General features: G+C 48.5%; 1 protein-coding gene across 2 annotated transcripts in view; it reads left to right on the forward strand.

Annotated features, from left to right (window-relative positions):
• LOC137422886 (disks large-associated protein 2-like) overlaps window positions 1-13278 on the forward strand; it is a 402494-nt gene that overhangs the window by 181814 nt on the left and 207402 nt on the right. The window contains exon 3 of one of the 2 annotated variants that reach the window (XM_078774953.1): window positions 3126-3246. The exons of the other annotated variant lie outside the window; for it this stretch is intronic. The gene's annotated coding sequence lies outside the window, so the exon portion shown is untranslated. The remainder of the gene's footprint in view (window positions 1-3125; window positions 3247-13278) is intronic. 2 annotated transcript variants of the gene reach the window in all.

Here is a 13278-nt window from a genome sequence, read left to right on the forward strand (position 1 = left end):
CCGCTAGCCCAACACTAGGGATAATGTCCCACTGTTATGCTCTGGAAAAGGGAAATCAGGAGCGGAGTTCGACTAGTACAACTCCGAATGCAATGGCAAATGTGAGAAATCGCCCTCAAAAGGGTTACCAACCATTTATTTCAGAGGGGTTTGTGTCACTGGATGGAGACTCGACTAACCCGAGACCTGTTAGGGTATTGAGGGACACAGGAGCACATCAATCTTTAATGCTTGAAGGCATTTTACCATTGTCAGAGGAGACGGCAACTGGTGATAGTGTTCGTTTACAGGGGATTGGTGGCTGTGTTAGAGCTCCACTTCATGTCATCCATTTGGAGTCTGATTTGGTGTCAGGACCGGTCACCGTAGGTTTACAAGCCACTCTTCCTGTAGAGGGAGTATCTTTTGTTATCGGGAATGATTTGGCCGGTGGTCAAGTTTCTGGTAACCCGATGTTTGTTGAAAAGCCTAGTCGGAAGCACCCTGAAGAGAAGAGGAAGTACCCTGAAACTAAGTGTCAGCACACGCAAGTCAGGGATGGAGGCAATATTGGCAAGCTCTTTGTAGGGGGACTGAACTTCAAAACAAAGGAAGATGTTCTGGAGTCTGCCTTCAGCAAATATGGACCGCTTTTGGAAGTGCTGCTGATAAAAGACAGGGAGACACAAAAGTCAAGAGGGTTTGGCTTTGTCATGTTTGTAAACTCAAAGGACGCCAGAGATGCAGAAAAGTATCTGAATATTGATCAGAGTTGGAGTTGGAGGAGTCGAATCAGAGTTGGAGTTGGAGTTGGAGGAGTTGGAGGAGTTGAAGTTGGAGGAGGAGGAGGAGTTGTAGGGTCGGACCATAACAGTAGGGAAGGCATTCCATAGGTGTCGAGGGGGCTACAGAGGAGGACAACGGAGTAGTAGTTTTGGTGGTGGCCGCAATCGATATTATTATGGAGGCTCCCAGAGTTACCCCAGCTCCTGAAGGAAGGATTATCAGGGTAGTGGCCGAGAAGGAGACCGCTATTTACGTGACTACAGTGACAAGCGGTCCAACCGTGATTATTACGAAAGTTAGAAAGAGTTGAAGCACTGAATACTGCGGAGCAGCCGAGCAAAAATTCCAACACGGATTAACCGTGAACTTCCCTGCATGGACTAACCGTGAACTCCACGTTCCTAAAGGCGTGCATGTAGTGAATACTTCCAGGCCTCACCACCCAACCACCATGGAACCTGGCTTTCAGCTCGGCGTCCCGGGGAAAAGTGCTGTAGATTTGTTTGACTTTGGATTTTGATCACTACCCCTTAACCTTCATTCAAAAGAAACTAAAAGTAAAAAAATCCGAGGGTGATGAGATGGAGTTTGGCTTTGCAGGAGTCTAACTGGGAAATTGAACATGTAAAGGGCAGGGACAATGTTGTTGCTGACGCTTTGTCCAGAGTGAATTAACTTTGGAAATTTCTGTGGGTTGTTCGAAGTTTTGTTGCTTTATTTTTGGGGAATATTGAGTATTGTTGCTCACGGGAATTGATGATTTGGGTTGTGAGTTTACTTTTGTTGGTTTCAAAAGTTTGCCTGCAAAGAAAGTTTTTGCGGTGTTCAAACTTTCTTTCTTGAGGGGGGGAAGTGTTACGGATTCGGCCCTTCCGTGGTTGTGGTTTTCATCCACTTGAAACATTTCTGGTTATGTATTATTATTATTATTATTATTGGGGTTTGAAGGAAACGGCGATTATGGTTATTGTTGTTTAAGGGGAATGGTTATTGTGGTTAAAAGGTTAAAAGCGCTCATGGAAAAATGAGACAGGAAACGGGATCGAGCACCGGAAGACGAGGAGAGAGAAGAGGAAGAAGACATGAGGAAAAAAAAAAAGACGTGTCTTGAAGCTCCCTACCGAGCGTGGTCGAGCGTACATCGTGAGTGAACTTTGAGTCCTCAAAAGGAAGTTCCTGCGATATCTGTTATCGCTGGAGTATTGAGAAGCCTGCGTAGTCAGGTATAGGCAAAGAGGTTCTGGAGAATCCTCGCCTAGAGGCTGCGGCTCGAGTAAGAGCCATCCGCCATTTTGCACCGCGCGCTGCGTTCACCGAAAAAGGGTTTTGGTACGCGTCAACTTTCTCGCCCTCTGGCCATCTGCCGGGGATGTGTGTGCGCGACAGCGGCGTTTGAAGATTACCCTGCGGTTCGCTGATTGAACGGTGAATGTGCACGTCTGGATCGCGTCTTTGGGATTTCCCTGTCCGCCGCCAGTGTGCTGTTGGTTTGGACCACTTGACGGTCCACACCTTGCCTACACCTCCTTCCTCGCCTCATCGCCTCATCGCCTCTTCGCCGGGGTCCCCGTTGAGTTATAGAGACATTGAGGAGTGTTCTGTTTCTTTCACTGGGAACACCATGAGTGAGATTACCTTAGAGGATGGTACCATCTTAAGAGATATTGAGTGCACTGTGATTGCTATTGGTTGTACCTTTATTATTGTGTGTGATTTTTAATACAACATCTGGTAGTTTATAATCCTTGGTGTGGTTTCACTGTTGATTACGGACACACCGAATCATATATTTTTCTGCCGTGGCTCCTCTCGGGGTTTGGAGGTATACCGAGACCAGGAGGTCGGGGAGGAACACGTAACAATACATAAATACACGCACATACACACATACACACACACATACACACATACACAAATACACACAAATACACACATACATACATACACACATACACACATACATACACACACACACACACACACACACACATACACACACACATACACACATACAAACACACACAGTTTGGGCCCTTTACCATTTTTTAGGGTGTTTTTTCTCTCTATGGTGGTGCTTTCTTTCCAGCTATTGAAGGGCATAATGCTCAGTGGCTTTTGTTTCCTCAAGCGAAGACTCAAAGAGCAGGTCATAATTTATGGCATTCTTTTTGTTTTGACTTGCACTCGCTGGCATTTGAGAGGCTTGACGTGACGTATCTTATAACAGGTTCTTTAGGACCTGATCGTGGATGGAATTCCGAGACCCATCGGCAGGGCAATCCGTGAGGGGAAGGAAACGAATGTTCTTAGCGTGCGGTTGTTTTAAACCCAAACACGCTCCTTCTGTGTCCGCCCCACAGGCCTTTCCGATGCCGTGCACGGCCTCTCCCCACCTACGTCGCATCTTGGCTCGAGCCATGGCTCAGAGCCCTGAGCTTGCTGGTGGTGCCACGGTGCTGGCTCGTTTTGCTGCCACCACACGTAAATGAGCTTCAAATATCTGAGCCTCCTTACCTCCCTGAACTATTTGTCTTCCTTACACTGTGCAGTCTCCTTTTTCAAATTGATTCAGATATTGATCATGATTTATTCTGTTAATATTGATCATTTATTTTTGTTATATACAGACTTGGCATTTAAAATGGAATATATATTTTTTCTTGACTTGGGTTTACTTTCTTAACTCAGTATATCAATCTGGTGAATTTCTTTTACACTTTGGTGATTTATTTGTTAAAAGAACCATGTCACTGATTGTCTGTCGCAGCAAGAAGTCAACAACAAGATTATATCACAGGTGGTGTGGCAAAATGTACAGACAGGTCCATTTGACGATTGGCTTCACAGTCGGGTATACAAGGGTTGTTGCGTTCTGTATTAGTGGAAAACAACTGCTGCACGTCTCCAAAAGTTATTGCCGCTTCCTCTGGAGATGGTCTCTCAACTCGACAATGCTGTTTGTCATGGAGTGGTGGCTTTACAAAATTACAGCATGAAAGAGCATGCTATTGCTCGGGAGTATGGCATCAATCAAGGTTAGGTGTCAAAGATCCTGAAACGAAATGCTTAGAGGGGTGTCCCTACTCCAATACCGAGGCCAGGACGTCCCCGCAGAACCACAAGGAGGGATGATCGCCAGCTGCAACGGTTAGTCCACAATGGCCGTACCAAGTCAGCTAATCGGCTTAGGGCCGAGTGGCAGCAACTGACAAATGTGCCTGTATCCAGAAGGCTAGTCAACCAATGACTGGTTCAAGCAGGCTATCGTGCCAGGCGTCCCCTGAGAAAACCACGCCTGACCAGACAACACTGCCAGCGCCGATTACAGTAGGCCAGAGAGCACCGTCAATGGCAGTCAGGACACTGGAATCATGTGATCTTCACTGACGAGTCTAGATTTCTGATCTATCGTCAAGATGGCCGCGTCCGAGTGCGCAGACAAGTGCATGAAGCCTACAACAAAGATTGTATAGTGCCAAGAGTCCAAGCTGGAGGTGGTGGGGTGACCGTTTGGGCTGCATTTCATGCAGGGGGCAAAACTGACCTGGTTGTTCTGAATGGAAACCTGAACCAGTTCAAGTACAGGGCCATTCTGGAAGAAACATTGCTTCCATTTGCTCGTGCAGCCTTTCGAGGAAACTTTGTCTTCCAAGATGACAATGCATGGCCTCATCGTGCTCGCATGATCCAACAATTTCTTGCTGACCGTGGTGTAGAGCATATGGAGTGGCCTGCCATGTCCCCGGATATGAATCCGATAGAGAACTTGTGGGCAGAATTAACGTGTCAAGTCGACCACTTGGACCAGCAGCCGACCTCAGTGCGTGAATTGCAACAGGCTATTGTCACTGCATGGCAAGAGATTCCTGTCCAAACCTTGGCAAAGCTCGTGAACAGCATGCCTCAACGTGTCCGTGCTCTCCTGAATGCTCATGGGGGTTACACGAAGTGCTGAACTGTAATTTTACTGTCGGTAATCCCAGTCGTAATTAAACTTTTGTTTTTGTTAAAAAAAATTTTGGCTAATGTGCAAATTAAAGAGATACTTCTGGAAAACGTACAGAAGTTTAACACAGTACTGTCCGTGAATTGAGTTCGATATCAGTTTACATCACTTTCAAGGATCAATTTATTTGTTTCGAAATGTCAAATGTGGTTTTTGTTTCCTTTAAAGGTCACATTAACAAAATCTAGAATAATTTCAACATAATTCCAATGAACTTTTGGTTCTAAGACATCTTGAAAAGCAAGTTCACCCCCACAAAAAAAATATTCCATATTAAATGCCAAGTCTGTATATATATTGTTACGGGACCGTGGCAAGGATGTTGTTTGCTGAGCGGATGGCCGCCGCGCCCGAACAGTTACCCCGACTAACCCGATTCCTGAACGTTGGCCGAATCGCGCCACAGATATTCAATGAGGGAAAAGACAAAGGCGACACAGATGTGAAGAAGAGGAAGACAGAAGTAGGGAATACGAATATAATTTATTCATATTTACAGGTCCAAAAGAAACCAAGGAAGAAGGAAGGATAATAAAATAATTTACAGAAGAAATCAGAGACACAGTGAAAATCGCTAGCTTATCTAAACAGGCTTAATTAATACCCTGGACAGAACAAACAAAGACGGACTCACACGGGGAATTGCAGAGTGGATTGGCTGGAAGGAGGTGGGTGGCTGGAGGGGGAGGAAGGCACGGAGCTGGCTGGAGCTTGTTCCCGCATGGGACGTCGGGCTGGACCTCGATGGCCGCCGATGCCACCGATCCTGTCGTGTGCGCGGGGTAACGGGTCGGAGCTGCTTGGTGGAGCCAACGCTGCTGGTGGGGGGTCTGGCGTGACGGGTTCTCTCTCCCTCTCTCACAAACTCCAGGACTCTCTTCAGGCTTGTCTGTGTTCTGATCTCCTCCCTCCTCCACTCTTCTGGGGGCATCTTCCTCGGGTTATATAAGCCCCACCCGTGACCCTTTTGCGAACCTCCCCAAAACGTTCTTTCTCAGCCCTCTAAAGCCAACCCCTCATTCTGGGTTGGTCGGCAAGGGCTGGTTCACTCCTCCCCTCTATGACGAGGTGGAGACACGCCTTTATTCCCCGACCTTACCTCGTGGCTAATGGTGGTTTTGGGGCGATTCGAGCTAGCCCCAGCCAAAGGGCAGCAATGGCGAATGAAGAAAACCGCCCAAATGCAGTTGGAAATTGCAGCAAACCTGGCAAACCTGGCACTTTGAAGATGCCATGTCGGAGGGATCTACTTTATTTAATGCAGTGCAATGGAGTGTCAAATTAATGGAAGACACAGCCTTACACTAATACACATAATAAGGATATAACTACTGAACAGGGATATATGGTGTCCTTCGTGTATGTTTCATGGAATTAACTACGGGAACGCCCTTTGACCTTTATACACAGACTGGAGGCAGGAGGGTCCAGAATAAAGCAATAATAACAAAAAACACAATAAAAAAACACAATCCTCATATCCACAACACTGCACCCTCCTCCTCTTAGGCACGTCCCGGGCCTCTTACCTTAACTTTTAGTGTGGCACGTAGGTGTAGTTCCCTCTACATTTAACTTGACCCTGAGTGTGACAGTTTTAAAACATAAATAAATATGTCCCGCTGCTCCATTGCACCCTACCTAACAGACTCATGCCCACAGCTAACCGAATTGCGGATTTGTCTTCAAACTATACATTTACGGTGGGGGCGCATTATTTACAATGACTACTTTATTTACAAAACGCAACCCAGGACCTGTGATCGTTCTTTTGGGGGGGGGGGGGGAGACAGTCTGCCCTGCATCGATGCACCATGAAAGCACCCAAAAACGCACCAAAGCACCCTCAAGCACCAATCGGTGCACAGTCATCACTGTTCATTAAAAAATAAAAACAACAAACCCTGGTGCTGGTCTTCCTCTTCGGCTCCCTCTGCTGGCCATGTTATTTTCCTGTGGTTGTCATCTTCTTTGCTGGTGGCCTATTTGTCCTAAAATAAAATGCACCAAACGTGTCCGTTTTTATTTATTTATGGCCCACAGGGCCGACTACATGTGGTTCACCTGTGGGGCATCGGTGCCCTGTGACCAAGTTCCGCCAGCAAGATCTCGGGCCTTCATGGCCGGTTCCAGCAAAGGGGCCATGCCCCAACCCATGGGGTCCATAAGTGGTGCTCAGCCACAGACATGTGGTCCATAATGTGGTGCATCGATGCAGACAGCTGGTTCTGGGAGTTCCGGGCGCACAATGGCGGACTCCCGCACGCTCCCCTCGGTGCCCAGTGGCGCACAGGTCCTCATGTGGGAGACAAAGGGGGGAAAATACAGATGAGCGAGGGGTAAGGTCACAAGGGTACACTTCAATACAGGCAATGCAAGGCGAGGTGCGTATGGAGACGGAGCGGAGAAAAGCTCGTCCCTACCGTACGTCACCCCCCCCCCCCCTGTCACCTAACTCTACCCTTGCCCTTACCCCATATTTACAAAATCTACACCTTTACAAATTCGTCACTACTGTCACGTCTTCCCCATATTTCCCCTATACCAAATTCGTCTCCACAATCCCTCCAACCAAAATTTGCCATCACCCAATTCATCATCAATCCTCATAAGGAGGAAGAGATGGAACACAGCACAATGTCACACCCACGTCATGATGCGTCTCACAATCCAAACATCTGCACAATAAAAATAATAAAACATGGCATGGTGTGGAGTTACCCCAGGTGAGTGGATGTAGATGGTGCGAGGAGATCTTAATCCTAACTACCTTCTAAATGACATTAACACACTTTACACTACCCGGGGTCTTTCCCTGCCAATCCATTGGCCAACTTACACTATGGGTTCTAAAAACCAATTCCCATTGACCAAACTGTGGTGCTTTTCAATTTGGGGTCTCACTCCCCCGATTCATCTCCCTGTGCCCTTGCACAATTTCCGGACTGGGTCGTGTAGCTCTCCCAGCAGGTCTACACACCTGCACACCTCCACCACTGCAGTTGCCACCCGAGCTTACCTAGCTCCTCACCCTAACCTATCTAACTGGGGAAGGCCCCTCCTGGCTCTGTCACCCCTTGGTGCCCTCTGGCACTGGGCTACCCGGGTCCGTCCTCCGGATCCTCGGGCCCCATCCACAACAACTCTACCGGCTCCCAGAGCTCACCTGCGGCCTCACCTGGCCGACATCCTAACAGTGGCGGAGTGTCAACCAACTACACACACTAACAGGCTACACGCCCAGCCATTTCCACAACACTAATGCACCCATTCAATCACCATTCTTCCACCACGCACCACAGATGCCAATATCCAACCACAATTTACCTGTACCCTCTACCTAACTCTTACACTACCCTCCCCGGGTATTCGTGATGGGGTCCATCCTCCTTTCCCCCATCCACACCTTCGTACCATCCACTCCACTCCACAGTTTCCACCATACTCACTCCACGACCATCCATTCCAATACTCCATATATTCCATAATCCATATATTCCACACAACCATTCTCCATACACCTGCAGTTGCACACCTGTGCAATCTCACCTGGTGCCACCTGCACCCTCCTTGGTCCCTGGACCATTTGGTCAACACAACGCACAATCACCTTCTCTCACTCATACACTGCTCCACACACCTGTTCAGTTGCACACCTGTGCAATCACAATACTACTCACAATCACAATCAGTTACTCATACCCTGCTCAATACACTTTCGATCCTCACACACACGGCATCATCTCATCTAACTACTCCCCTCTGGAACTTGCGCTTCCCAGTCGTCCCTTTAAACTATTGCGCTCCCTCGTCATTATCATCCACACTAACCTACCTGCATCCCCACTACAGGTATCATTGTCACTACCTAAACCTTACCGTTACCTATTGTCATCTTCTCTAGATCCCTACCATTATATCCTAACCCTCCCGGGCTAGTTTTCACTGCCATAAACCCCATAAGACTAGTGCTCCTTTGCCCCCGCTGTGAGAGATGGCAGAGTTGCCATCCCACCACATCGGGTATCTTCTACTATCAATTTTGCTCACCAAATTCCAGCTAATTAAAAATTTGCCAATCATCTGCCCATCACTCTACCATTACCAATCATCACTCTGCCAATCCTTTGCCAATCATCAAATTTTGTTTTTCTAATTTCGGGTCCAAAACACTATCAGTATCACCCTCATCACAGTCCGCTATATCCTAGCCTCTGTGCTTCATGACTTCATTAAACTTGGCTTCGCAAAGCCGAGCAATGAACGCGGGTGGTTTGGTCACCTGCAGGTTGAATCCGTCCGGCTTTCGGTTCAAGGGAGGTGGTTTGGTCGGGCCGAGATTCCACGCACCATCTCGGCATGGTACCTTGCGGTCCCGGGCCCGATGACCGAGGCTCGCCCGGTCGGAACCCCGTCCCCGCCAGGGGGCACCGTGCCGCTTCCTCCCACTCGCCCTTGAACCGGACTGGTCGCCTCGCCCGACAAGGCCCGGACTCGACCGTGCAGGGCGGGGCCAAGCCCGAATCGGCAACGACGCTTCGAAGAGAAGCGACGCAGCATCGATCCGCGCCGGGCCTGGCATCCAACAAAGTGCACCGCGCCCCGAGTGCTCGCATCGGCTATCCGTCGCCCTAAACGCTGTCCCGTTCAACGTCGATGCTTTACTCGCATGCCCACACGCACACGCGACCCTTTTGACACTCACAAAACCCAGCGTTCCAACGCCGTCCATACATTCCACACACTCCGTCCATTCCACCAACGCACTCCCTGTTACACACCACACCTCTCGCGCACACTCGCCGTTCGCACACTCCCTTAACACGCCTCGCGCACCATCTTGCGCACTCTCCCTCGGTACGTACTCCGTACCACTCACCATGGGCGTGCACTCTTGCATCCACCCACTAACACGCTCAGATGGGCTCTCCCACACCCGCGCCACGACCAACTCAGGTGTGCTTCCTCGCACACGTTCCACCACCACCTTACTCTCCGTGTCACACTCACCCTCGCACGTACACTCCGTATTGCTCTCACTCCCTGTGTCACACTCCGTACACCCCGACGTGCATTCTCGCTCGCACTCGGTATCACACTCGCGCTTCGTAACACGCTCACCCCTTGACGCATACTTTTTTTTCACACGCGACCCTTCACCAATGCCCGGGTGCTTCCTCGATCCCAATCGCGTGACAATTCTCTTGTCGTCAAACATCCTCCTGCAAAATCTCCCCGCACAATACACAGCACGACTCACCTGGGGGATTCCCGTCTCCACGCGCACCTGCAAATCTTTATAAGGATTAGCAAGTACGGCATCAGGATGTGCATTCAGACTTTGAGCAGTTTCCATTCCTTCCTCCGAGTGTTGCTCTTCTACGTCTGTCGTTTCTACAATTTTAATTCCCAGCACTTTTGCTTTCTCTTTATTCACCACGACGACCGCTGGCTTTAATAAAATTCCCTCTTCTACCTCAACGGTCGCCGGCTGCCCCGTACCCCGGGTCGCGATTTCTACCCCGGTCCAGTTACCCGTGCTTTTCTCCACTTCGCTCAACCAGTGCTCCTCGACCCGCTTTACCTCGTTGTGCACCCTTGGGACCCTTTCGCTCAACCTGCGGTCTCTGTCCCTCTCCAACCCCTCATTAATTTATTTGGCTTGGCCAACCATGCCCCCCAGTTTGTCCCCTAATCCGCTTCCGAATCCCTTAAATTTGCTTCCGAGCTCCTCCAATTTGCTTCCGAGTCCCTCCAATTTGCTTCCGAGTCCCTCCAATTTGCTTCCGAGTCCCTCCAATTTGCTTCCGAGCCCCTCAAATTTATTGTTTAACCGTTCACCGGTACCCCTCGCTTCGTCCCTCATTGCTCCCAATTGCTCACTGTCAGCCCTCCTTCTGTTTTCCATTCGCTCACCCTGAGCCCTCGTCTCGTCCCTCTGCAGGTTGAAGGACGCCTGCATTTGTGCCATAAATTGCTCCATGAGGGCCTGCATTTGGACCACCCCCATTGGTGCAGCGGGCGCGGCTACCGCGCTCTTGTGCGAGGTGCCATTTTGTGCGCTTGAAACCTCGTGCGCGAGGGCGCCATCTTGCGCGCCTGAAACCTCCTCAACCACCTCCTCATTGTTCTCCTCCACCATTTCTTCCCTCCGGTCCTGGGTTACCCCTAACCCCTCTTCTATTGCCCCCACCTGCATCCGATCACCTTGATTGTCCATGGCACGATTTTCAAATTTAAGTTTTTATAAAACAAATTTCGGCCCACTCGTAATTTGAGCGCACTAAGCGCTTCAGGTCTGTTCTCGCTCCTGGCACCAATTGTTACGGCCAATTGTACAATTGTGTCCAAAATTTGGGCTAAATAAATTTAGTCCCAGGTTCGAATCCCAACTCCTGACTACCAATTGTTACGGACGCGGATAAGATGTTACTGGATTTGCCGAGCGGATGGCCACCACGCCCGAACAGTTACCCCGACTAACCCGATTCCTGAACGTTGGCCGAATCGCGCCACAGATATTCAATGAGGAAAAAGACGAAGGCGACACAGATGTGAAGAAGAGGAAGACAGAAGTAGGGAATACGAATATAATTTATTTCTATTTACAGGACCAAAAGAAACCAAGGAAGAAGGAAGGATAATAAAATAATTTACAGAAGAAATCAGAGACACAGTGAAAATCGCTAGCTTATCTAAACAGGCTTAACTTATACCCTGGACAGAACAAACAAAGACGGACTCACACGGGGAATTGCAGAGTGGATTGGCTGGAAGGATGTGGGTGGCTGGAGGGGGAGGAAGGCACAGAGCTGGCTGGAGCTTGATCCCGCATGGGACGTCGGGCTGGACCTCGACGGCCGCCGATGCCACCGATCCTGTCGTGTGCGCGGGGTAACGGGTCGGAGCTGCTTGGTGGAGCCAACGCTGCTGGTGGGGGGTCTGGCGTGACGGGTTCTCTCTCCCTCGCTCACAAACTCCAGGACTCTCTTCAGGCTTGTCTGTGTTCTGATCTCCTCCCTCCTCCACTCTTCTGGGGGCGTCTTCCTCGGGTTATATAAGCCCCACCCGTGACCCTTTTGCGAACCTCCCCCAAACGTTCTTTCTCCACCCTCTAAAGCCAACCCCTCGTTCTGGGTTGGTCCGCAAGGGCTGGTTCACTCCTCCCCTCTATGACGAGATGGAGACACACCTTTCTTCCCCGACCTTACCTCGTGGCTAATGGTGGTTTTGGGGCGATTCGAGCTAGCCCCAGCCAAAGGGCAGCAATGGCGAATGAAGAAAACCGCCCAAATGCAGTTGGCAATTGCAGCAAACCTGGCAAACCTGGCACTTTGAAGATGCCATGTCGGAGGGATCTACTTTATTTAATGCAGTGCAATGGAGTGTCAAATTAATGGAAGACACAGCCTTACACTAATACACATAATAAGGATATAACTACTGAACAGGGATATATGGTGTCCTTCGTGTATGTTTTATGGAATTAACTACGGGAACGCCCTTTGACCTTTATACACAGACTGGAGGCAGGAGGGTCCAGAATAAAGCAATAATAAAAAAACACAATAAAAAAACACAATCCTCATATCCACAACAATATATATACAATGCCTTCAGAAAGTATTCACACCCCTTGACTTTTTCACGTTTTGTTGTGTTACAGCCTGAATTTAAAATGGGTTATATTGAGATTTTTGTTGTCACTTATCTACACATAATACCCCATAATGTCAAAGTTGAACTTTTCTTTTAGAATTTTTTCTCTACAACTTGATTGCACAATTCAATTAATTGGACATTATTTAGGAAGAATCACACCTTTCTGTATAAGGTCCCACAGTTGACAGTGCATGTCAGAGCAGAAACTCTACCAAGAAGTCCAATAAAATGTGTAGATCTGGGGAAGAATTGTGAGGAGGCCGAGATCTGGGGAAGAATATAAAACAACTAGTGGGGAATCCCACGGGTATGGACGTGTGTGACGTTTGGACATCTTCATTTCGATGCTGCACATTCAGTTTCACAAAATGGTTACTGGCAATTTATCAGATGCACAAATGATATAATCCACACAATGTATTTACTTCTGATAACATGTGAATGCATGTGCGTGCACACGCACACACACATGTACACATACAGACACACACATATATACACATACATACACACACAGATCGATACACACACACACACACACACACACACACACACACACACACACACACACACACACACACAATTGGACAAAAATTGATGATTTTATGCAACCTTGACCTTTGACTTTTTGATCTGAGAAAAACTATTGGCTTGGTGCTTTTGATTGGTGACCCAATTCAGTGACCGGATATGCAAAAAATTTTAATTTCAGGTCAATCAGATGTAAATTGACGATTTTATGTGACGCTGCCCTTTAACCCTTCAACCTTTTGACCAAATTATTAATTTGGCTTATCCATATTATCTTACGATAATTCACCAAATGTCCGTCTGTCTGTCTGTCT

The sequence above is a fragment of the Myxine glutinosa genome, chromosome 3 (assembly GCF_964187855.1).
Source record: "Myxine glutinosa chromosome 3, kmMyxGlut1.1, whole genome shotgun sequence".
NCBI lineage: Eukaryota > Metazoa > Chordata > Myxini > Myxiniformes > Myxinidae > Myxine > Myxine glutinosa.